The sequence below is a fragment of the Temnothorax nylanderi genome, unplaced genomic scaffold, assembly GCF_030848795.1.
Source record: "Temnothorax nylanderi isolate EJ_2023f unplaced genomic scaffold, tnyl_v1.0 TNYL_tig0553_pilon, whole genome shotgun sequence".
NCBI lineage: Eukaryota > Metazoa > Arthropoda > Insecta > Hymenoptera > Formicidae > Temnothorax > Temnothorax nylanderi.
Window position 1 is genome coordinate 68,455 of NW_027249615.1, and position 24,991 is coordinate 93,445.

The window sequence follows — 24,991 nt, forward strand, 5'->3', positions numbered from 1 at the left end:
ACTATATTATATCCGTATATTGTATATCACTTCGGACTATCGATTAAACGATCGTATGTTAAAAGATCTAGCCTCCGCTCTATTTACCCGCATATCCATAACATCCTACAGCTTTTGGAGGCTCGTCCGGGATAGAGCGAACGTGTGGTTCGGGAAGGTTCGATCGTTCCAGAAGTGATACGTGGCCGAAAATAATTTGCGATGCCACGCGATCAGAGTGACTGGACGGTTGCGGAGTTGAATGAGAGGCTGAAGACACGCGGACTGTCCACGACGGGTTCAAAGGCGGAACTCGTCTCGCGGCTACATGAGGCTGACCCATCGGGTTCCTGGGCGGAAAGCAGCGGGTCTGGTGGCGGCAAGGGCGGCGAGGATGCCGAGGATATCGAGGATGAGGCACGAGAGAGTGTGTCGCGGCGAGAGGTCGAACTCTACAAGCGAGAGAAGGAGCTTGCTGAGCGCGAACTTGATCTCGCGCGACGCGAGGTTATGCTGTTACGAGAACAGCTGACGAGGAGAGAGAATCCCGCTGGCGAGGCGGCGACGACGACGAGGACGGCGATGAGTCTCGACGACGGAGAGATTTCTCGCGTGCACCCCAGAGCAAGTTTAACGACGATATCCGATTTGCTGAATGATTTTGACGGCACGTCCAATAATTTCGAAACGTGGGAGAAACAACTCAGGTTTTTGAAGACGACGTATCGACTAGATAATGATTGCGCAAAACTCCTAATCGGAATGCGGCTGAAAAAGAGAGCGTCGAATTCCATTCGAAGCCGGAATACATAGAGATGACCTTTGAGAGGCTCCTCGAAAAGTTGGGGATCATGTTTCGACATCACGAGAGCAAGCTACATCTGCGGAGACAGTTCGAGAATCGTGTGTGGAAGAAGGAGGAGACGTTCCAGGAGTACCTCCACGATAAGACCATCATAGGCAACCGAGTGCCAATCGAGAGGGACGAACTGCTGGAATACGCCATCGAGGGTATACCGGATGTCACAATGCGCGACCAGGCGCGCATACAAGGATTTTCATCTGTAGACGGTTTGTTAAAAGCGTTCGAGAAAATAACGTTGCGTGATCGCGGCGCGACAAATTCGAATCGACGCGGTAGCGACAAAGGCATGACCGAAAACAAAAAGAAAAGCGTAACGGACACTAACGATAAGCGTTGTTTTAATTGCGGCGAACGCGAACACATCGGCGCAAATTGCCTGACGAAGGCTTTAGGAGCTAAGTGTTTTGAGTGTGGTGCGCGTGGTCACATATCAACTAAATGTCCGGAAAAGAATAATAGTGCAGGAAAATCCGTTGTCACGTCGGTTTCGCGAACACTCCATATGAGAAACACGCAGACGGTAACGATAGGCGGTCGAGTTATTACGGCATTGATAGATACCGGGAGCGATATATCGATAATGCGAGCAAGCGAGTATGCGATAATAGGATCGCCGAGGATGCAGATGTCGAACGCAGAATAGGAGGATTTAGCGCGAGAACTTTAGGCGAATTTTGTGCAGATATTTTAATTGACGAACACACGTATCCGATACTTATTCGAGTCGCGCCAGACGCCATCATACCGTACGATTTACTTATAGGTGCAGATTTTATAGACACGGTAGAGATAAATTTCAAAAGAGGTGTAATCTCCATCAAACCTGCTTGCGAGCTAACGGCCAACGATGAGTCGCGACCCGAAATATTTGCGATCGACATCGTACATGACTCGGATACAATGGATGTTGACATGCTGTCGATGCCCGAGCATGAGCGTATTGTAACGGACTTGGTAAATAAATACAAGCCGGCTAAGACACACGAAATAGATTTTAAGATGACTATTATTTTAACGAATGACGAACCAGTTTATCGGAAGACAAGGCGCCTTTCACAATATGAGAGAGATATTGTAAATGCTCAAATCGTTGAGTGGAAGGAGGAAGGTATAATTCGAGAATCCGCATCTGATTTCGCGAGCCCTGTTGTTTTAGTAAAAAAGAAGAATGACTCTTATAGACTTTGTGTAGATTATAGGATGCTTAACAAAAAAATTATTAAAGATCGGTACCCTCTTCTCCTCATCGAGGATCAGTTGGATCGTTTGCAGAGGGCGAGAGTTTTTAGCACGATCGATCTGAAAAATGGATTTTTCCATGTGCGAATGGACGAAGCAAGTATAAAATATACGTCTTTTATTGTACCAGACGGACAATATGAATTTTTGAGAGTTCCTTTTGGCCTATGTAAGTCCTCTTCTGTCTTTCAAAGATTTATTAACGCGGTCTTTCGAGATTTAGTGAAACGGAAAATTGTATTAATATATATGGACGATTTGATTGTGCTTTCGGCTAACAAAGACGAGGGATTGAAAAACCTAAAGACTGTTTTAGATACCGCGAGTCGAGCTGGTCTAATTATAAATTGGAAAAAGTGTTGTTTTTTGCGTCGCGCGGTGGAATTTCTTGGACACGTCGTTGAGGACGGTACGATACGACCGTCGGAACAAAAAACTAAAGCGGTTGTATGTTTTCCAGAGCCCGAGAACATGCGACAGGTACAGTCCTTTCTAGGCTTGAGCGGCTACTTCCGTGTCCCGAGATATAGCGCGATTGCGCGTCCGCTGTCGAACTTGCTGAGGATGGATGCGAGGTTTCAATTCGGTGCTATCGAAAGAAATGCTTTTGAGCAGTTGAAAGTCATATTGAGCGAGAAGCCAGTATTGAATTTATTCCGAATAGGCGCGGAGACCGAATTGCATACCGACGCATTCATGCACGGTTTCGGAGCGATACTTCTTCAAAGAAACAGCGAAGATCAAACACTACACCCGGTGTATTATGCAAGCGGCAAAACTACCCCGGCGGAAGAGAAATATCCAAGTTACGAACTAGAGGTTCTGGCAATTGTTAGAGCGCTTAAGCAGTTTCGTACGTACTTGTTAGGAATAAAATTTAAAATTGTAACCGATTGTCGAGCGTTTGCTCAAACAATGTCGAAGAGAGACCTTTGCGTGCAAGTGGCTAGGTGGGCGTTATCGTTGGAGGAATTTCAATATGTAATAGAACATAGACCAGGCAAGAGCATGTCGCATGTCGATGCTTTGTCAGTCGAAATCCATTGCCGACGTGTTTGATGGTGAACGAGTGCGAGAGAGGTCTACTTGCGCGATTGAGGAGAGCACAAAGCGCGGATAGCGACTTGAGAGAGACGTTCAAGGCGATCGAACAGGGTCAGTCGGAGGGCTACTTGATTCGAGGCGGAATATTGTACAAGGAGGATGTCGGCGATATAAGATTGGTCGTTCCCAAGGCCATGCAGCTGCAGATGATAGGGAGAGTGCACGAGCAAGGACATTTCGGGATCGTTAAAACGGAGGCTTTGGTGAGGAAAGACTACTGGATCCCTAACCTGTGCACTAAGATTAAGAGTGTCTTGCGAAATTGCATCCCGTGTATCCCGGCAGAACGGAAACATGGGAAAGCCGAATGCTATCTGAGTCCGATTAATAAGGGAGATGCCCCTTTAGACACTTTTCATGTTGACTATTTAGGTCCCTTGCAATCAACCAAAAAGAGTTACGTGCATATCTTTGCTATAGTGGACGCGTTCTCGAAGTTTGTCTGGCTATACGCCACTAGATCGACGAGTGCAGCAGAAGCGGTTGACCGACTACGAAGACAGTCATACACGTTTGGTAATCTGAGAAGAATTGTATCGGATAGAGGAGCTGCATTTACGTCGAGAGAGTTCGAGGAATACTGTCAATCGGAGAAACGCATCAGGGATAGCCCCGATATCAGAGAGCTACTTGAAAACGAGATCGTCACGTCTTTCGATGATGATCGAATAGAGTTACGAACAGAGGCCAGGAGGAATATCGAAAAGGTTCAGCAGGAAAACAGAAAGACTTACGACAGGAAGAGGAAGGAGCCTCTAAGTTATCGTGAGGGAGACCTCGTTGCGATCAAGCGCACGCAGCAGGGCCCTCATCTCAAGTTGCCGCATAAGTATCTCGGACCGTACGAGATCATAAAAGTCTTGCGTAACCACCGCTATCTTCTGCGCAAAGTTGGCGAAAGCGAAGGTCCCATGCAAACGTCGTCCGCTGCCGATTATATGAAGCCTTGGATACAGGACGACGACTACGATGTAACGGAGGACGACTATGATGAGTCGGAGGACGGCGAGAGCGGCGAGCGGTCGGGGCGACCTTAATTTCAGGATGGCCGAATGTAGGATGTCAAATTCGGCGGTTTGTTGTTGCGCGTGCGGCGTTGATCACGCAGTATCGGCGTGACACGTGAGTCGCGTGCGTGCGAGTGTGCGCTGCGCGAGGCGAGAGACAGAAACGAGTGAGCGTTTGACGAGGAGAGTAGCGAGCGACACAGTCCGCGAGTTACCGAGAACTATATTATATCCGTATATTGTATATCACTCGGACTATCGATTAAACGATCGTATGTTAAAAGATCTAGCCTCCGCTCTATTTACCCGCATATCCATAACATCCTATATATATATATATAGTTATACATTTTTTAAAAATGTCGGATTTACAACGTTAATGCGAAGTAGTAAAATGTTTTTCAAAGTTACGTTTTGATTGAACCGTTTAAAGTACGTAGCGAAATGAATATTTTAGAAATATCGCAAATGCTAGCGTTGAGGCAACGTTTATAAAGTCGCAAAGGAAACGTTTCATACAAAATGTTATTTGAACGTCACAAAACATTTTATTTGTGACGTTCCGAATTGTCAAATTAAATGCGGAAAAGCAACGTTTCTGATACGTTCTACAGACTGACACAAATAAAATGTTAATTTGAGACGTTTACGAAACTTTTTATTGCCTATACATATAAAACGTTTTAGATTTGTTGAATTACAGTCGAAATGTGATGTTACAAGAAGTTTACATGTTTAGCGGGGGCCTACATTCTTTTCACAGCATAGGTTAGTTGTTGAGTGTTGTGTGGGTGGAAAAGTATATGCGTGGTTGCAGTGGGTTCCGCCCCCCTGCGGGGGGCTCCACCTCCAGAAAACTAACCTAACCCAACCCAATTGTTGTATGTGTGAGTCACTCACGCAACAAATAGGTTAGATTAGGTTAGTTTTTTGGAGGTGGTGCCCCTCGCAGGGGAGCGGAACCCACTGCAACCACGAATATACTTTTCCACCGACACAACATCCAACCAACTAACCTAACCTAACCTAAAAACAGATATGTGCTGTAAAATATTACGTATAATTTAATAATGTTCTTAAATGAGAAGCGCTTAAAGCGGCAACTTCATGATTTTCCCCAAGGATGATAAATTGTTTCCGGCGCTTTAAAATAATGCGTATCCTGTTCAGACACGTAACGATTGGACACTGCTCGATTAGACACGTACCATTTGACACGTTTTATTGGACACTGCTTGATTGGACACCGCATGATTGGACACAGTACGATTGCCCCGGGAAAAAATGATTAGATATAATCACATATAATTATATCTAGTATATATATAACCTTTCTTAAAAAAAAGGTAAAGAAAGGCGCCAAGTACACGTATAGTAGTGTATATGTTGTTACCTCGAAAAAAAAAGAAAGTGGTAGTATTATACCTCGAAAAAACTTAAGTAACAAGTGGTAGACGTACTCTTTGTATCTCGAAAAATCTCGAAAAAATCTAAGCAGTAGTATCTTTATTTCCAAAAAATTATAACCCAAGTGATACACATCACAAAATTATGTTACCTTATCAAAGAAGAGTCGCGCTTCAAGTGATCTATTACAATTACAAAAAGAAATGATATCTCTTTAAATTACAGCTCCAATTACAGAGAGAACATATATATTGCCTCAAAAAATAATTGTTGCACTACTTTGAAAAATCTTTACATGGTGTCAATTAGAAAAAGAATGTATGATAACAATTTTATAAGATTAAAAAATTTTATTTAAATTTAACAAGGGAATACAAGATATTTAAATACAAAGTTTACATGTGTATTTTTTAGTGGTCACAAAGAATTACAGAGGAACAGTACAAAATAAAAATATTTTATTAAAATATTTAATCCAACGAGGGAATACAAGGTATTTAAATACAAAGTTTATATATGTATTTTTCAATAGAATAAAAGATTTAATCACAAAGAATTACAGAGATAGTAAAAAATAAAAATATTTTATTAAATACATAAATTTTTCTTGTAAAAAAACTTGGCGCTGCTAGACCTGGAAATTTTAAATAAATAAATAAACTTATCCTATACTTAATTATAAGCCGCATTATTCGCCGTCGTCACGCACACCCATATCACTCGCTCGCACATACACACCACGCTGATAATCATTTTGTTACTCCCGTCGCATTCTTCTATGAATTATTTTTATTTATTGTTATCCTTATTTATTTAAAATTTCGAGGTCTAGCAGCGCCAAGTTTTTTTACAAGAAAAATTTATGTATTTTAATAAAATATTTTTATTTTTTACTATCTCTGTAATTCTTTGTGATTAAATCTTTTATTCTATTGAAAAATACATATATAAACTTTGTATTTAAATACCTTGTATTCCCTCGTTGGATTAAATATTTTAATAAAATATTTTTATTTTGTACTGTTCCTCTGTAATTCTTTGTAACCACTAAAAAATACACATGTAAACTTTAATATCTTGTATTCCCTTGTTAAATTTAAATAAAATTTTTTAATCTTATAAAATTGTTATCATACATTCTCTTTCTAATTGACACCATGTAAAGATTTTTCAAAGTAGTGCAACAATTATTTTTTGAGGCAATATATATGTTCTCTCTGTAATTGGCGCTGTAATTTAAAGAGATATCATTTCTTTTTTGTAATTGTAATAGATCATTTGAAGCGCGACTCTTCTTTGATAAGGTAACATAATTTTGTGATGTGTATCACTTGGGTTATAATTTTTTGGAAATAAAGATACTACTGCTTAGATTTTTTCGAGATTTTTCGAGATACAAAGAGTACGTCTACCACTTGTTACTTAGGTTTTTTCGAGGTATAATACTACCACTTTCTTTTTTTTTTCGAGGTAACAACATATACACTACTATACGTGTACTTGGCGCCTTTCTTTACCTTTTTTTTAAGAAAGATAATTTTGTACGGATATCACGCCTTTTTGTAGTATTACGCATTTTATAAACAGTATGTACAGGGTAAAGCTATTTGGAGGTATTATACTACCACTTTGTTTTTTTCGAGGTAACAACATAATACATATACACTACTATGCGTGTACTTGGCGCCTTTTTTTACCTTTTTTTTAAAAAAGGTAATTTTGTACGGATATCACGCCTTTTTGTAGTGTTACGCATCTTAATCTTATAAACAATATATCTTATAATCTTATAAACAGTATGTACAAGGTGTGAAGCTAAAGGTGTTACGGACTATTATTTCTAAAGAAAACAACAATTTAATATTTTGCTTAGTTTTTTAAAAATAATAATCTGTAACCTTTTTAGTTGTACACCTTGTTAATGCTATACATATGTATACCACAGAAAAAAATTACTACTTAAAAATAAAAATGTAATGTGTCTGAAGTTGTTAATAATAGTTAAAACGTTTGACACACACACACACACACACACACACACACACACACACACACACACACACACACACACACACACACACACACACGAGCGCGCGCGCGCCTTACGGTAGCAGATGAGAGAACAAGAGAAAAGTATCTTCGCGAACAATGAAGCTAGTCTCATGACGATGAGTCAAGTATGTACAAGAGCGAGATCGCAATGACCGATATGCAAGTGGATTAACCTAGTCGCGAAACGTTCACCCGTTATACTGTTGAAGAACCGACCGCATAACATTCCGTCTTTTTCTAATCCCGCTGTGAATCGATTTTCCAGCTAACGTATATCTTATGTCTTCGCAAAGCGTAACTTTTAAATCCTTTAGGGAGATCAATCACTTCAAGACGACACATTTTTTTTAGAGCGATTGAAGAGAAAGACAGAGAGCTTGTAAATGTCGCGAATAACGTCTTGGACGAGTATAGTAGCGTATACGTCAAGTCGGGAGGCGAATAGGAGTTAAGCAATGGAGAAAAAAAAGACAGACCAAGATATGCGAGTTAATTCAGTTATGATATATTTTTATATATATTACAGAAGACGTATAAAAGATGTAAGAGGACTTGCGGTAAAAATTCATGCAAGTCTTAATAACTTCAAGGATTAAACTGACGAATATACAAAAGCTACTAAATGTACTCAAAGCTACTTAATGATTAACACAATGCTAAATGAAGTGTTGTACAAAATTTGAATAGAGTCAAAGTTTGCGGTCAGCTACATATTATATACACGAAAATTATTATATACACGAAAATGAATTACGAATGATTATTACGTAACGATGTTCATTGCGCTATATTTTCGCTTTGTTAAAAAATTATAATAAATTATAATAAATTGAGTTAATCGCAGCGCGCGACAAAGTTATGTACGTGAGCACTGTGAGCGATTTAATGATTGTAACCTTACTTGTATACATTTCCTAGAAAAATATTTCTATATTATGTTTAACAACAATATTAAATATTAACATTTCATAACTGCCAAACGTTTCCAGTTGAGCGCAATTGCACGAGTTACGAATCATTTATAGACTCTTTTTCTCAGTTAACTAGTTTCTACTGCATTGAAATCTTGCATAGAAAAATATGTATTAGCATATCGCGCAAGAATCATCGATATCTAAGTAAACAATTAATCAAATATATACAGTATATATGCGTACATCTGGATTAATCCGAAAGCTTAGTCTCCATCTTTTGAAACATAAAATAATTTTATGCCACAACAGTGAAGTGCGGAATATTAAATAAAATGCGCCATTTAACAATAACTTCTAAGGTAACAAGTTTAATCTACGGTGACCTAAATTTAAACGTGAAAAGAAATTAAATTATTTCAATGAGTTCTCGAATCGTCCCCAATCAGAAATAGACATGAGTCACGTAGAAACAAATTTCCTAATTCGTCTGAGTTATTCGATACAATGTTCTAGTTTAAATGTAACACTACTTTGTAAAATGTTAAGTTTTATTGTTTTCTCTACTCTACGATCAATATAACAATCTTTATAAATTTCTTTCTAAATAAAAATATTCTACACAATCGGAAAACTATTTTACAACATGAGTAAAGAACGAAGTCAAAAAGCGAAATAATCAATTTTGACGCGATTAAAGGGGATCATCAATGGCGATTGTATTAAACTCCAGTCCATACTGACTAAGAATCGCGGATTATGCGTGAAAATTGTAGAGTTTCTTGACAACTCTTATGTACAGATGGATTCAAGTGTTTCTGGCTTCATTCATCTGGTCCCATGCCTACTTGTTCAGCATGTCCGTTCATTACCAGTTCTTCAGTAAGGGAAATTAGCTTTAAAAAATCAATTAATTTCAATTAATTTGCGCATCTGCAAAGAGATTCTCGAAGATTGGATAATAATAACTACTTACCTCATAATTTTGTATCATAAAATAAATATTTGCATAAATATTAGTTTGAATGCGACCTTCAATCTGAGTTTGGGCAGCAACTCCCTTTGAGGAACAATTTTGTACCACATTGTAAGCTTCTGTCGATCATTTACCTGCAAAAGAGTAACATCAAAGTATAATTACATATCCAAAGATAAATAATTTTGAGTGTAGAGATGTATATATCTAAAATCTACTTACACGTAGGAGTTGATAATAATCTCGTTGATTGAAATGTGGCTTGGATCAGTCAACTCGCGAAACTGTAATATAATAATAAATCGATTAGAATTTTCGGAAACATTACTTCATACGATTCTTTCACACGATGACGGTTAATGTTAATTTTCGATTACCTTATTATTACGTTTCGCGTGTTCTATACTTGTCGTCATGACGAAACATCTGACCGAGACATTGCGCTTCTTGGCTATCTCAATATATCTCTTTCTCGAAGCTGGATCAGGATTGGTATTGTCTATAACTATACTTTTTCCTTGATTCAAGTATTGTTGGACTGCAGCAATGCACTTCTGCCAGCTGCATAAAGTGTCTCTGTTGACGTATCCGTATTCCTTCAGATAATTCTTTGCAAAATGCGATTTTCCGGAGTCTGGACTGCCGACCATATAAGTACCACCTGTTAATGGATATCTATAAGCACGAGGAAAGAGCGGGCCTCTGTTCACATTTGACGTTCACGATGATATTCGTGTTATGAACGATGCTTCTGTCGAAACCGAGGAATCACATGCCGGAAAAATTTTACTTAGGTATTTATCATTAAAAAAATACTTTGTATAATTCTCTTTTATGTTATTTCTCATTAGATCATGGTACGAGAGGAACAAACACATTTTTCCAGCGAGTAGATGGGAACCTTTTAATCCAACAAAAAGTTATGACAAGTATACAGTATCGGATAAAAATAGGAAGAAAGATAAAATCTGATAAACTTAGATTCAACGAATTGTCCAATTTCGTTTAAAGGATTCAGATTCAAAGGACTGTAATTTAGTAGAGCTACATAATCGAGTAAATGAATTAAATATTATCACATAACTGAATGAATTTGAATCTGAATCCTTTAAACGAAATTGGACAATTCGTTGAATCTAAGTTTATCAGATTTTATCTTTCTTCCTATTTTTATCCGACACTGTATACTTGTCATAACTTTTCGTTGGATCAAAAGGTTCCCATCTACTCGCTGGAAAAATGTGTTTGTTCTTCTCGTACCATGATCTAGTGAGAAATAACATAAAAGAGAATTATACAAAGTATTCTTTTAATGATAAATACCTAAGTGAAATTTTTCCGGCATGTGATTCCTCGGTTTCGACAGAAGCATCGTGCATAACACGAATATCATCGTGAACGTCAAATGTGAACAGAGGTTCGCTTTTTCCTCGTGCCTAATCGCAATATTACATACATTAAAATAACATGCCAACATTGTGATATTGCTTCATAAGTTTTATTACTTAGTATCTTTACCTTAGTTACAATAAAATCGTAAAACGTATAATGGTGCGGTAATATAAGAAAGATCCTCCTTGACATACATTAACTGATCTACCATTACTGTTTTAAGCTCGCTGAATTCACGCTTCAGAACTTCTAAACATCTCTGAAGAAGCTGATAGATAGAATTACCTGTATGTGAAAATTTAATTTATGCAATAGAACATTATATATCACGCCAATGTTACTCCAAAAGTGACACTGGAGTATTTTAATAACTTAAAAATTCTCTAAATCACTGAGACATTCACCTTTCTTCATTATAACACTCCGACGATAGCCAGATCCATCCCAATAACTGAATGTGATCTCAATTTCTTCTTCCTTCAACGCGTTCTGCTTTCTAGCCCATTCTTGCCTCAATTCTTCCTTAAGTTTATTTTCCTCCTCCTTCCTTTCCCTATCTGGCAAGAAACTTGTATCTACATCTGGATTTTTCTTAATCTTCTTAATCGCGAGGCCATCAGATTGCTCATTTTCTGACTGCGGGGATTTTTCGGCATTGTCTTCATCCAGATTAAAAGACAAAGCTTGAATCTGTCTCTTCTGTTTGTGCTTTTCTTTTCCTGCTCTTTTTCACGTTCCTTGTATCAAAGCATGATATGTATGACTAGATGACATTCAGAGCACTGGGCGAAAATCACATAACATTCAGAGCACTGGGCAGAAATCACATGTGTATATGTATATAATCACGGCAAACCGCATATATAACATCGTGTTATTTTTATTACATTTAGGAAAATTATTTCATATTAACTCAATAGGCGTTAAACTTGCATACATAGGGAGCTTTCCAGCAAGTGACACAAGCCGACATAAACGTCGTTCTATCTTTCTTTTTTGACAATGAGTAACAAAGACAAAACGATACCTGTGTCGACTTGTGTCGCTTGCTGGAAAGCTCCCATAAGTGAATCTCGCGTTTTATGTAAAATTTTGTAAGAAATCGGTAATCTAACCTATACTACGTTTACGCGAACGTTACTTAATTCTGTAGTAACTTACGAACGATACGATAATTCCTCAGTATAAACGGGAGATTTTATAGTAACTACGATGATATCGTTCGTATAAGTTACTACAGAAGTAATACTCACGTAAACGTAAACTATTATTCTTTGACTTATCAAAAGTTGTAAACTATTATAATTCCTGTCACATGCACTTAGTCGCGTAAAAGAGTCACGGTGCGGTTTCGCTTCGCGTCGTATAATAATAGGATAATTACATGTAAATAAAACAATTACCTTGAATGAGAAAAAATATTAATCGTCGCGTCGCGTAAAAAGTCACGGTCGGTCTCGCTCCGCGCGTACTTGACGTGGGACACTATACCGTGTTATAGGTTATAACTGACTGTGACAGGTGACAGCGCGCTAAACGCACTGTCTGCACTCGTCTGCACTCGCGCAGTACACACACGTATACATATGTGCATATCGAAACTGGCGATACTAGCACCGCCCTGGTGTCGAAAAAGTGAAAGTGACGCGACTCCAGCTAATGAAATGATGGCATGGCATGAGAGACGTCGGCGTTAGGAGGAGTATCTTAATTAAAAATTTTCACATTTGGACTTTGCGTCGCAATATCTCCGCTCGTAGGGCACGTAGCGGAAATATTATAAGAGAAACCCCCCCCCTAATTCGACCCCAAGCTATCGATTAAGCCTACTTAGAACTTGATCCGTTCACTCGTTATCGAGATCTCAACATCTCGAGTACTCGCAACTCGTCGCGTCGCGTAAAAGAGTCACGGTCGGTCTCGCTCCGCGTGTACTTGGCGCGAGACACTACCGTGTCTCTTGATTATATATAATTATATATGTTTTTATATGGGGTCATATCTAATTATACATGGCCACATGTGCAATCAATGGTCCCACATACAACCAGATATAGCACCATATCTACTAGTATATAAATGTATCTAATTTTATGTGAAGCCAGATATAATGATATGTGAGTAGTGCACTCTACATATAACTATATATAGTATTATATACAACTATATATGCAGTTATATATAGCCAGATATATTAATGTGACTAATCTGGCGCTATATACAACCAGATATGGCACCATATCTAATCGTATATAAATGTCCCACACAGCACAACATGTTTCAGAAAGCTTTCCGAAAGATAACTTGGAAATTAATATTGAAATGTAAAATTAAAATCATTCAGAAATATTTCTGAAACGTTTCATCAAAATAATATATCATTGAAAGCTTTCCAAAAGATAACTTGGAAATTAATATTGAAATGTAACATTAAAATCATTCAGAAGTATTTCTGAAACGTTTCATCCAAATCATTTATGACCCTTTTCACTGAAATATTTCTGAAATATTACGAAACATTTCAGAGAAATATTTTGTACGTAATGTTTAAAATACGTATCATTGAAAGCTTTCCGAAAGATAACTTGGAAAATAATATTGAAATGTAACATTGAAATTATTCAGAAGTAAAAACGGAGAAGTAAAAACTTGAATCGCCAGTGAATAATTAACAATTAGCAAAAGAATTATGTTCGACCCAACTGGCAAATTTTATTGTTCACAAAACGCTACGTTTCGACCGCAGATTTCGGTCCTTTTCAAGCGTATAGAAACTCACAAATATTATTAGTCAGACATAATGCCCAAACTACGCCGAATCTAAAAACTAAACATCAAAAATTGTGGCACGCAACAATAAGTATAAGTCCAAAAATAATTATATAAATCAAAACTTACATATTTGTGCGTTAAATTCACAGAAGTAAAATACAATTTAAACAACAGAGAAGGAGATAGAATTACGTTTCTTTTATGATATGTTCGTAGAGAGCGTTAAGATTCTCCGTGTCCTTTTGTAAATTAATGGTGTCATCAAATTTTTTAATAAAAAACATCTCCGCTAATTCCCTCTTTCTAATCTGTCTCTCCTTATGTATTATTTCTGGCTTCCCCCAATCGAAATCATGCTCACAGGATGTTCGATGCTCACTCACTACAGAATGCTTGCTCGCCGGTTTTCTGATATCGTTCTGGTGTTCTTTGAGACGTGTGCACAAATGTCTTTTTGTCTGCCCAATATACGTAGCATTGCAATCTTTACATCTCTACGAACATATCATAAAAGAAACGTAATTCTATCTCCTTCTTCTCTGTTTCCCTCTCCACGCCCTGGTTTTTAATATTGACGTCATTGGTGTGTTTATTACTTGTCCGTTCTCGTCAGTTAAAATTTTACCACCGCACAGCTCTTACATGCCCTTCGACATAAACGAATAACGAAAATGCCGTTTAAATTGTATTTTACTTCTGTGAATTTAACGCACAAATATGTAAGTTTTGATTTATATAATTATTTTTGGACTTACACTTATTATTGCGTGCCACAATTTTTGATGTTTAGTTTTTAGATCGGCGTAGTTTGGGCATTATGTCTGACTAACAATATTTGTGAGTTTCTATACGCTTGAAAAGGACCGAAATCTGCAGTCGAAACGTAGCGTTTTGTGAACAATAAAATTTGCCAGTTGGGTCAAACATAATTCTTTTGTTAATTATTCAGAAGTATTTCTGAAACGTTTCATCAAAATCATATATCATTGAAAGCTTTCCAAAAGATAACTTGGAAATTAATATTGAAATGTAACATTGAAATCATTTCTAAAACGTTTCATCGAAATTATTTATGACCCTTTTCACTGAAATATTTCTGAAATATTACGAAACATTTCAGAGAAATATGCAACGACGCCACTAGGCGGCGCATAATGGTAAGACTAACTCGCAAGTAAATTTCAGTTGGGATCTAATATAAGCAGGCCTCCGGCGAAGCAAAATCATGACTATAATCAAGAATATGATTTATGAAGGACAGGAAATTGTTCCGGATTACCCTGTATATGAGAAAAAGTATCTGAAATATTTCCCATATATTTCTGAAACATTTTAGAGATATTTTCGAAGCATTTCAGATATATTTTCGAAGCATTTCAGAGATATTTCTGAAGCATTTCAGAGATATTTCTGAAGCATTTCTGAATTATTTCAGAAATATTTCTGAAGCATTTCAGAGATATTTCTTAGGCATTTCAGAGGTATTTCTTAAGCATTTCAGAGATATTTCAGAAATATTTCAGAAACATTTATGATATCTCAGCTTGGCGGACATTTCATATATCTGAAACATATCTGAAACATGTCTGAAATATTTTTTTGAAAGGTTTCATATTTCATTGACAGCTTTTTGAAAGCTTTCTGAAATATTTCGGTGCTGTGTGGGGTATGTGAAGCCAGATATGATGATATGTGAGTACTGCACCCGACATATAACTAGATATAGCATTATCTATAACTATATATGCAGTCATATATAGCCAGATATATTAATGTGACTAATCTAGCGGGTATGTGAAGCCAGATATGATGATATGTGAGTACTGCACCCGACATATAACTAGATATAGCATTATATACAACTATATATGCAGTCATATATAGCCAGATATATTAATGTGACTAATCTAGCGCTATATACAACCAGATATAGCACCATTTCTAATCGTATATAAATGTATGTGAAGCCAGATATAATGATATATGAGTAGTGCACCCTACATATAACTAGATATAGCATTATATACAACTATATATGAAGTCATATATAGTCAGATATATTAATGTGACTAATCTTGTCCTATGTACAACCAGATATAGCACTATATCTGTATAGATATAGATTCGCAAGTGATCATATATGCTGCAGATTATTTAATCCTAAATTTAAAAATTTATTTGAATCGTTTTTATATAGGGTGGTGTGGGGTGATGTGCAACACTTTTTTTCGTTGCTCGGAAAACATATCCGAAAATCAAATTCTTGAATATATCATGGCTGTATAATGTAGAGGAAGGAAAATACTAAAATTCTGCATGATTAGATTTTCAAAATTTTAAATTTTTCCTAAAAATTTTTCGAGTTTTCAAAAACGTCTGTTTTAGCATTTTCAAAAAATCTTGAAGTAATGTGCAACACAGATAAAATTAAGGTAAAAAATGCATGAATATCGACATCAATCGACTTAAATGTTAAATTTGGGCTTCTTAAATACAAATTAATCGAAATCTGGTGAACAAAAAATTTCATTGTGTTGTAATCGACCTCTGACAAATTGAAATTTCACAAAAAAATTCATTTTTTATTTGATTTCTTATTTATTTATCGCTTAAAAATTAATATAATGAAAGGAAAAACGCAAAAAACTTTATTTTTCATCATCTGAATCGCAGTTGTCACAAGTAAAATAGTTGACCGGAACAGCGATACCCTTATTTTTATACTTTCGTGGCATAATGACTAAACACATTGAAAAATGCATTAAAACACTTCATATACACATGTTCAATCGTAAAATAGCGATAAACTAGCGAAAAATGAGTGTTGCACATCACCCCAAAAAAAGTGTTGCACATAACCCCAAACACGCTATTTTGCGCGGACTGGCGTGACACCAACACAATGTAAGAAAATCACAAAATCGCTTTGGATTATCAAAAGCACTTGAAAAACTAACAATATAAAAATATTTACCTATAAGATGACTAAAACCAATTCACGAAATCACTATGAATGTGAAAAGCAAAAAAACTTTCAGCTCGAGAAATTTAACTCGCTTTTTGTACAGCAAACCAGGGTGCGTGGTATCTCGCGAGTTATTTATCTAAAACAAGGTACTGTCGACACAAACACATGGCAGTATGCGGTTCTGTCAAATGTCGACATGCAGACCAGGAATCGGAAACGTTGCACATCACCCCATGTTGCACATCACCCCACACCACCCTATATTATAGATATTAAATTCAAAAATTCGTTACATAATATTATATAATTCAGTATTATAAAATAATACTGCAGGTCATGTGTGCGTACCCGGGAAAAAAATTATATATAATTATATATAAATATATATGATTATATATAACGCAATTATACATGAATTTTGTCTCTATATGATCATATATAATTATATATAATTATATATAATCATATATGACCATATATAGTCAATATATATTGGCAAAGAACTGTTAACTTCGATAATAAAGCATTAATAAATTGTATGTATGTATGATTTATTTCTTATCCCCGCAGGGTTTGAAAGGCGTTTTTCCAAGGAACGGTCCCAAACCGTTTACAATTAGCCAACTCCTCTCTTATCCGCATACATGAAAATTAACATCACATTTAACACAGACTTATCCGCGTAAACACGTGGCGTTTTTCAGGGACGTACCCAACCCTTTACAAAGCTCCTTTTTGCCCCGACCTGACCATTGCGGCCTTTTACATTCTTTTTCCCTCCCTCCCCTACTCGCCTTCTTCCTTCCCCTCTCCCCCCTCTCGACCCCCTACCCTACCCAGCCCTCCCTACCCTTATTTCTCCTCCCATTTCCCTTCATCCTCATTCCACACAATCTCCTTTCCTTCCACCCAAATTCTCCTGTTTTCCATCCTTGTTCTCCTACCTCTTTCTCTCTCCTCCTTTGCCTTCTCCAGCAACCTCCACCTCGCTTTTCTTTCCTCCATGGACAGGTCCTCGTCTACTCCTATCCCCCACCTCTGCCTAAATTCTCCATACCTCCCTAACAGCTCCGCCTTCTCTTTCTCATCCTCCATCTCCACAATCAACACCTCTCTCCCTCCCTCTCCTCTCCTTTCCCAAACCCTTCTGATCTTTGGTACCTTGCCCAGCACCTTCTCCGCCACCCTTTCCATCAGACCCCTCCTTTCTTCTGCGTCCCTTTCATCCAACCCCCTCCAAACCACATTCCTTCTCTCTCTTTGCTCCTTCTCCTCCTCCAACCTCTTTACCATCTCTTTCAGCCTCCTTGTCTTCTCACCCTCTTTGCTCTCTCCTCTCTCTGCCTCCTTCTGCGTCCCTCCCCCTTTCCTCTTACATTCTACCCTCTCCACCTCCTCCATCTCCCTCCATCTCTGTTCCTCCCCCAGGTCAGCCCCCCCTCTCGCCCCCGCCGCCTTTACTCTTCTCCTTGCCTCCTCCTCCACCCATCTTCCGATCATCTCCCCTCTGTCCCATACTATACTCCTCTCTTCTTCTCCGCCTTCGTTAACCCCCTTCAACGCCTTCCTTTCTTCTGCTGCAGCTTCCTCCGCCTTTTCACCTCTCCACCCTGCGACCTCTCTTCTCATCTCCTCCTTCCACCACTCCGCCTCACTACTATTTCCCTCTTACGTCTTGCTTCCCGGCTCGCTCTTTTCACCCGTGCTCTCCTGCCTTCTCTCTTCGGTACTCCCCGCTCCTTCTGCCCCCCCTTCCCTTCTCTCTAGCACCCTTCTGACCCTCCCTAATTCCTCTGCAATCGTGCTCAGCACCCTCATCAGACCCTCCGACTCCTCCATCTCCCCGCTCTCCCCTCTGCCGCCTTCTCTTCACCCTCCTGCTTTCTTCTCAGCTGCGCCCCCTCTCCTTTCCCCGCTCCTGCTTAGGGATGCGCGATTTTGAAGAAAATATTGATATCGAAACAATCGATAAAAACGAAAAAAAATAGATACTAAATTATCGATTGTTGCAAAAAAAAATCGAAGAATCGATATATCGATTATAATATTTTTTAAATATTTACAAACGGCAATCAAAAACTAAAAAAGAGACAACCGTTTAAAACACTAAATTATTTTTATAATTTTTTAATATTAACACCTACATAAAATAGTATTTGAAAAGAAATCAACTTTTTGATATAAAATTCATTTTATTTTCATCGCTAAACAATTTTAAATATTTTAGAAAATTTTTTTGTTATTTGTTTATCATTCTACCATTTCCTTACCATATATTTCTTCAGATAATTTGAATTGGTAGATTTGAGACTGCCGTTTGTAATTGAAAGTGAGCCTGGAAAGAAAAACAATTGATTATTTCCGATAATATATGGAATAAGTATAATTAAGGTCCATGACAAAGTAAGTGTGCCCATGATAAAATTCATACTTGACTTGACTCGTACTCACTTAGAAAATAATTAATTTGAAATAAAAAAATCAAACAGCTGATTTAAGGTCACTAATATAAAAAGCAGGATAAAGGAAAAGAAGAATTTTGCCAGTATGTATTTCTTTCTAATGAATAAGTACATAGTACAGTGTTTTTGTAAAAAAAAACCAACAAATGTCTGAAGTGCAAATGTGATGTTCACATTGCACATTGTATAAAAATAAACATTGCACACATTGCAAAAATAAACATTGCACACATTGCAAAAATAAACATTGCACACATTGCACATTGTATAAAAATAAACCGAGAATAATAAGAATCGAAGAAAATATATAAGTCAAGGACAAATAAAATGAAAAAATTGGGAATAATGAATAATGAGAGTCTAGATGCAGGAACATTCTTCATCCCAATTTCCACTCTTCTTTTGAAAGAGATCCCAGAAATAAGAGTCGATTCAAGTGCTCACCCGTTAATCGATTTCTCTCATTGCTCTTGATGTCACCAGCCTCGGAAAATTTCCTTTCTGATGGTACCGAGGTACTAATAATACTGATGTATCGAATTGCCAGTTCGTACAGCGTTGGAAACGAATGCTTTAAAGATTTCCAATGTTGAAATGGATCGCGATGTCGAGCAATTACCGATTGCTTTAAATATTGTCTTAATTCATGGGTAAGGTGTTCATCGTCCGTACTCTCATCAGTACACTTTGCCACCAAATCGTCATAAACCTTCCAAAAATTATGACTAGTTTCCTTAGAGTCTCGTTGAACTGCAGATCTTTTTTCTTCAATTTTTTTCATACCAATCGATTTCATTTCTTTATTGATTCGTTCCACAGCAGCAGCTGCTGCACGGGCATTCTGAAAATGGATTCGTTTGAATCGTGGATTAAGTATTGTAGGAACCGCGAGAATCATATTATTTTCAATATCTTTAAATTTATGTACAATCGATGCAAGGAGCTTTGTCTGAAAAAGACTTCCGTTGTTTGTTGAAGGTTTAACTTGTTCAATTGATAGTGTCATACAGTGAATGATTGGTATAATAGTACTGCAAGTAGGATATTTGCTGCCGCTGATTTCCTTAATGACATATTCAATTGGTTTCATGAGAGACACGATTTCCTGTAGGACTTCAATTTGGCTATGAGTTAGCATATCTGAAATGTCTGATCTTTTGCATTTCAAAGTAACTGCATGAACGTACTGCTCCAGAGCGAGAAATCTTTCTAACATGTAAAGAGTGGAATTCCATCGAGTCGGAACATCGAGAATAAATTTCAAGACAGTTCCTTCTGTCTTCCCATCAAATATTTGTAACCGTTTTAACTCATCTGTAGCCACAACACTTCTTCTGATAAGCACGACAATTTTCTTTACTGTAGCAATAATATCGTTGATCTCTGGCATATCATTTAATACTTTAGGTACAAGGTGAGACAAAAAATGAGCAAAACACCAGATATGTCTTTCAGGGCCCACGACATTATGTACAGCAGCTTTGATATTTGCTGCTCCATCACTGGTGATTGCCATAATTTTTTTTCGATCTAATTTAAAATCATCAATGACAGAATTGAGACACTCCGTGAGGTACTCTGCTGTATGATTTGTATGCAGCGGAAGGACTTCCAAACATCCATTTTTCATTACAAGATCTTCAGACAGGTAATGAATGGTGACACCCAGATAGCTTTGGAAAGTGCAGTCTGTCCAATTATCACACGTTAATGTATAGGACAAAGCTTTTTCAAGAGTGGACTTATAACATTCTTTTGCTTCAACGATTATCCATTAATTTAGTTAGAGTATTTCGATCAGGTATACGATAAAGTGGAGTTACTATTTTCATTAAAAGATTGAAACTTTCTCTATCAACTATGGATAGTGGTTCTTTGTCTTTGGCGATCATAAACATTAGTGCTGCAGTAATTTTGTCAGACCGTGCTCCTCCTTCTGAAAATGATAAGCGAGCATTCGACCATTTGACTAACCTACTTATTAACCCTCATTCCTCCAACTCGCCCTTTCGTGTCAATCGTGTCCCACGAGTTTCTAACAGTCGTTTGTTCCGGAAAACAAATGATCGTCAGATAATCCCCCCCCCCAAAAAAAAAGTTGTTATAGTAGGGAACATCAGGTAGAAATTTCAAAGTCCTAGCTCATTTACTCTTGAAACGGCGAACAATTAAAATCTCGGTGGGACACGAAAGTGCATGGTTGGAGGATTACGTCAGTGTAGTGTGAAAGATAAGTGAGAATTTTTTTTCGATAAAAATGTATTTTTGTGTATAATTTAAGCGTATTTAAAATATTTTTGTCGTTAAAACAAAAATTTGACATTCCACAGAGAACTATTATGGCTCAGAGGCAAGTGGAAGAGGTGGGGAGGAGTTACGATTATAAAAAAAATTTAATTTTTTTACATAAAAAATATGTCACACTTCAAATTCGTCTTTTCTTATTCAGAAATTCTTTTTCTAGCATTCTTTAAGTCCTTAAAGTCCTTCTGTACCATTTAAAAATTACCAAATTTGCGGCGACGAAATTAAGTATTCCTATTTAATTAATAATTATCTCATATTTTTTTTGTCATTTGCATTACTTTTAGCTTTAATTTGCGTGTTTGATCATTAAGCTTCGTCAATTTGTTCGTGAGTTATGATTTTTTAAATAAAACGAGTCGTAACGTGTGTTTGTCAACATATAATTGTTGTAAAAAAATATTTAAATAAATGATTTCCAAATGTTTTTTACATTGATTTTTAGTCGAAGGTACAAAGATATTATAATAACTTTTGGGGAATTTTTCAAAGCTATTAAGGCTCCTGGGTACCTGCTGCGGCCATATTGAATCGTGACGTCAGAAGCGAGAAAACGACACGTTGAAAAGCATTGCGTGGTACTTCCAAATAAAAAGATATTTGCACAAAATCAAAATTGATATCACTTCAGGACACTTCAAAGATACGCCGAGTTGAATCCCTTTCCCTTGACAGTTATTAAACAACCGTAAAACGAACGTGATACGAAGCCTGTACGATCCCAATCATGGGGGGGAGGAACACACGCGATCTGCCAACTCGGAAGGAGTGGTAAAGGCTCCTTGAACGTAGTACATTCCTTGCTAATCTTGAGAACTCGGCGTATTTTCGAAGTGTGCTGAAGTGATCTGTAGTGTTATTTTAAGCAAATATCTTTTTATTTGGAAATACTACGCAACAATTCTCACCGTGTCAATTCTCAACATTTCTCGCTTATTCTCCATTGGAGAGAGTGAGAGGAGATAGTTCTTATTTCTACGGTACGTCGTCACCGTCACTGCGGAGTTTTCGGCTCAGGGACCAGGAGCCTTAACATTTTGAAAAACGCGTGGGACTCGAAAGTGCATGGCTGGAGGACTGATGTGCCAGAACGTACGTTGGAGGAATGAGTGTTAATTGTTTGAAATTTGTTACAAACCTGCGAAAGAATTTGCCCTCTTAAAGGCTTCGTCGATTCGGGGTAACTTGCTCTTCTGAAACAAATTTTAATTTAATATTTTTTATTATGTATTAAAAATTAGGATTGTTACTTTTTCGAAGCTTCGAAGCTTCGAAGGAAAGAAGTTTCGAAGAATCAAAGCTTCGAAAGTTTTCAAAAGAACGAAGGAATCTTCGAAAGAACGAAGCTTCGAAGGTTCTACACATTTTTGGAAACTTCGGACCTTCGAAGCTTCGTTCCTTCGAAGATTTCTTCGTTCCTTCGAAATCCTTCGAAGCTTCGAAATCCTTCGAAGATTCCTTCGTTCTTTTGAAAACTTTCGAAGCTTTGATTCTTCGAAACTTCTTTCCTTCGAAGCTTCGATCCTTCAAAACTTCTTTCCTTCGAAGCTTCGATCCTTCGAAACTTCGTTCCTTCGAAGATTCCGAAAGTGCATGGCTGGAGGACTGATGTGCCAGAAAATACGTTGGAGGGATGAGTGTAAAAAATCATTATTATTACCTTTGATGCCAATTTTATTCGTTTAAGCGGCGGATCATCTTCATCTCTAGCTATCGATTCACTACTAGATTCAGATGTATTATCTCTGTCTCTGTTATTCTTTAATACATCAGAGCACAATAACCGATGATTTCTGGACAAATGTGATTTTAAATTTATTGTCCCACCACAATGCTTAACTTTAACATTGCAAATGATGCATACAGCACCTTTATCATCCTTGTCTTTAAAATAGGCCCATACAGAACTTTTTTTTCTGATACTGTAAATAATATAACTATGCTTATCAAATTGAACAAAAAAAAAAAAGATGAATTAATTGCAATTTTTACCTTGAATTATTCCTCTTCACAACTAATTCCGTTTCATTCTCAAGATTTTTAGAATTATCGACATTGGTACTAGAACATTCGTTGTTAGACTTGGAAGATGGACCTGCTGCTGATATAAGTGATATATCATGTACTTCGTGATGAGAGTTTACTGCATTGCATGACGTCACTGATTCTATGTCACATGCATGAGAAACCAGGGGACTCTTGTTCCTAGCATGTGATTGCGTTGGCAATGGCATCATAACTCGTGTGCTATAATAAAATAGGGAAGAAATTTGAAATTATAGAAAATGAATTGGAAATCCTAAGCCAGTTGCAGTAATTATTCTGATAAACTTACTAATCAATATCATCAATCGATCGGTACAAAACATCGACAGCAGGATTCCACTCTTTAACTCTTAGTTTGTACATTTCTTGGATAAACTTCCAAGTCACTTTGTCATCATCTGAAATTATCATTTCAATATTACATAACAAACATACTACGTTTATGCGAGCGTTATTTCTGTAGTAGCTTACGATAATTCCTTCGCGTAAACGGAATTTTGTAGTAACTTACGATAATTTACCCCGCGTAAACGAGTGAATTATCGTAAGTTACTACAGAAGTAACGCTCGCGTAAACGTAGTCTCAGTTAAAAATATTTGATAACATATTAATTGTATTTATATATAAATTCATGAAAAAGACACGTACATTTCAATTGAAGATATTTATGTCTGGTCAATCCTCTTTCAGCGAAGGAAGGCTGTTCGTTAATACAAAAATAAATCGTATATCTAGGATCTGTTGGATAAAAAGAAATGATAAATGAAACTAAATTTGACTTGTTAAATTCAATCAAAATCGATAATGATAAAGAGATAAGTTCGATGATGAGTTGTTGAAGTGAACTTAGAATTTTCAAATTACTTCGCAATAGATCTGTTAAAAAAAGAATATAACCAATTCACATCTTACCTTCGTCTTCATACATTTTAAATATAAATGCATAAATGTATTGGCCTGGTTTATAATTACGCATGCATGAGAAAGCGCGTAACAAATGATCGTGAGTGTATATGTGAATGTATGTGCGGATGGTCAAGGCGAGAATGCACGTGGTCCACAAAGTAGAGGTGGAAAAACTTTTGTATGCAGCTCTCGTCAGTTCCTCGTTGCAGCGGAATAATTTCCCCCGTAATTCCCGATTGGCGACCGTTTTGCGATGTATCTGCGTCTTTTTCTTCTTATTATTTAACTTCTGATGCGGGGGTGTGTTCCGATATTCACTGCCAGTACTGAATATCTATAGTATACGTGACGCAAACTATAGATTTTCAGTACTGGCAGTGAATATCGGAACACATGGGCGATCTGCGACACAAGACACAACTCACACAACACGTAGAAACACGTGTGCCCGATCTTTCCAGAAGCTTCTGGGTCTGGTACGGTTCGCGACGCGAGTCACGCGAGTCGCGTGTGATGTGTGATCGCATCCGCGTGCGCAATCCGGCCACGATTCTCGTAAACTACTCGTAACAGTCGTAATACTTGTAATAACTATTCAAA

At 37.3% G+C, this 24,991-nt stretch overlaps 3 long non-coding RNA genes across 5 annotated transcripts; all 3 read right to left on the bottom strand.

Moving 5' to 3' along the window:
* Nucleotides 1–8,413: 8,413 nt before the first annotated feature.
* On the bottom strand, nt 8,414–12,457 carry LOC139783882 (uncharacterized). 3 transcript variants are annotated; one of them, XR_011721411.1, is made up of 7 exons: nt 12,336–12,457; nt 11,337–11,744; nt 11,059–11,217; nt 9,918–10,179; nt 9,763–9,824; nt 9,541–9,674; nt 8,414–9,460 (listed from the first exon to the last, which is right to left on the bottom strand). It is a non-coding gene; the product is annotated as an uncharacterized lncRNA (long non-coding RNA). The 3 variants fall into 3 exon arrangements; XR_011721413.1 differs by having other exon boundaries at nt 11,337–11,669; nt 12,336–12,444; XR_011721412.1 differs by having other exon boundaries at nt 11,337–11,714; nt 12,336–12,443.
* An 8,421-nt stretch (nt 12,458–20,878) lies between these two features.
* Nucleotides 20,879–23,336, bottom strand: LOC139783884 (uncharacterized). Its single transcript, XR_011721414.1, has 3 exons — nt 23,099–23,336; nt 22,577–22,631; nt 20,879–21,070 (listed from the first exon to the last, which is right to left on the bottom strand). It is a non-coding gene; the product is annotated as an uncharacterized lncRNA (long non-coding RNA).
* Nucleotides 23,337–23,444: 108 nt separating this feature from the next.
* LOC139783877 (uncharacterized) lies at nt 23,445–24,215 on the bottom strand. Its single transcript, XR_011721410.1, has 3 exons — nt 24,134–24,215; nt 23,774–23,882; nt 23,445–23,685 (listed from the first exon to the last, which is right to left on the bottom strand). It is a non-coding gene; the product is annotated as an uncharacterized lncRNA (long non-coding RNA).
* Nucleotides 24,216–24,991: the final 776 nt, after the last annotated feature.